We start from the raw sequence: 744 nt of genomic DNA, 5'->3' as shown, positions 1-744 counted from the left end.
TGTGCTAGGAGAATGTCATCCATATAATGAATTACATAAATTTCAGGATATTTATTTCTAATTTCACTCAAAGCCCTATCAACATATTTCTGACACAAAGTAGGAGAATTTTTCATCCCTTGGGGAAGAACTTTCCACTGAAATCTCTGAAAGGGCCTTTTTAAATTTGGAGACAGTAGGCTGAAGGCAAAATGTTTACAATCGTCAGGATGTAAAGGTATAGTGAAAAAACAATCCTGAAGGTCTATTACTATAATATTGTCTCCTTTAGGAATTGCTACAGGAGAAGGGAGACCTGGCTGAAGGGTTCCCATTGTTTCCATTGTCACATTAACTTTAATGTTTGTAAGTCCTTTTTTAATTTTTTCAATTTTGGATTTTTGGGCAGAGAGGAATTAAAAGACAGTGGGGGATGAGGAAAATCAGGTAGATCTTCTCCCTCTTTCTCTGCCACATATTTAGCCTCTTTCTCTCCTAAATCTGTCTGATTATCATCAATAACTTCCCACTCAAAATCCTCATTGTCCTGAGCTGCCATTACCAAGCGAGTAGGAATTTGACCTCTAGGGGAAAGCGGAGTAGTCTCTGTGGCTATATCATTAGGTGAAAATTTACTTCCCCCATGGTCAGGATCTAAAACATCTCTAATCAAATTCCACAGAGAAAAAGCGTCTATAGGGACATTTTCTAGTCTATGCAGAGGATAATACAAGCGTAACTGTTCCCCAACTTTGTTCCAAGTTT

Source organism: Suricata suricatta, chromosome 10 (assembly GCF_006229205.1).
Source record: "Suricata suricatta isolate VVHF042 chromosome 10, meerkat_22Aug2017_6uvM2_HiC, whole genome shotgun sequence".
NCBI classification, from domain to species: domain Eukaryota; kingdom Metazoa; phylum Chordata; class Mammalia; order Carnivora; family Herpestidae; genus Suricata; species Suricata suricatta.
This window is presented reverse-complemented; position numbering follows the sequence as displayed.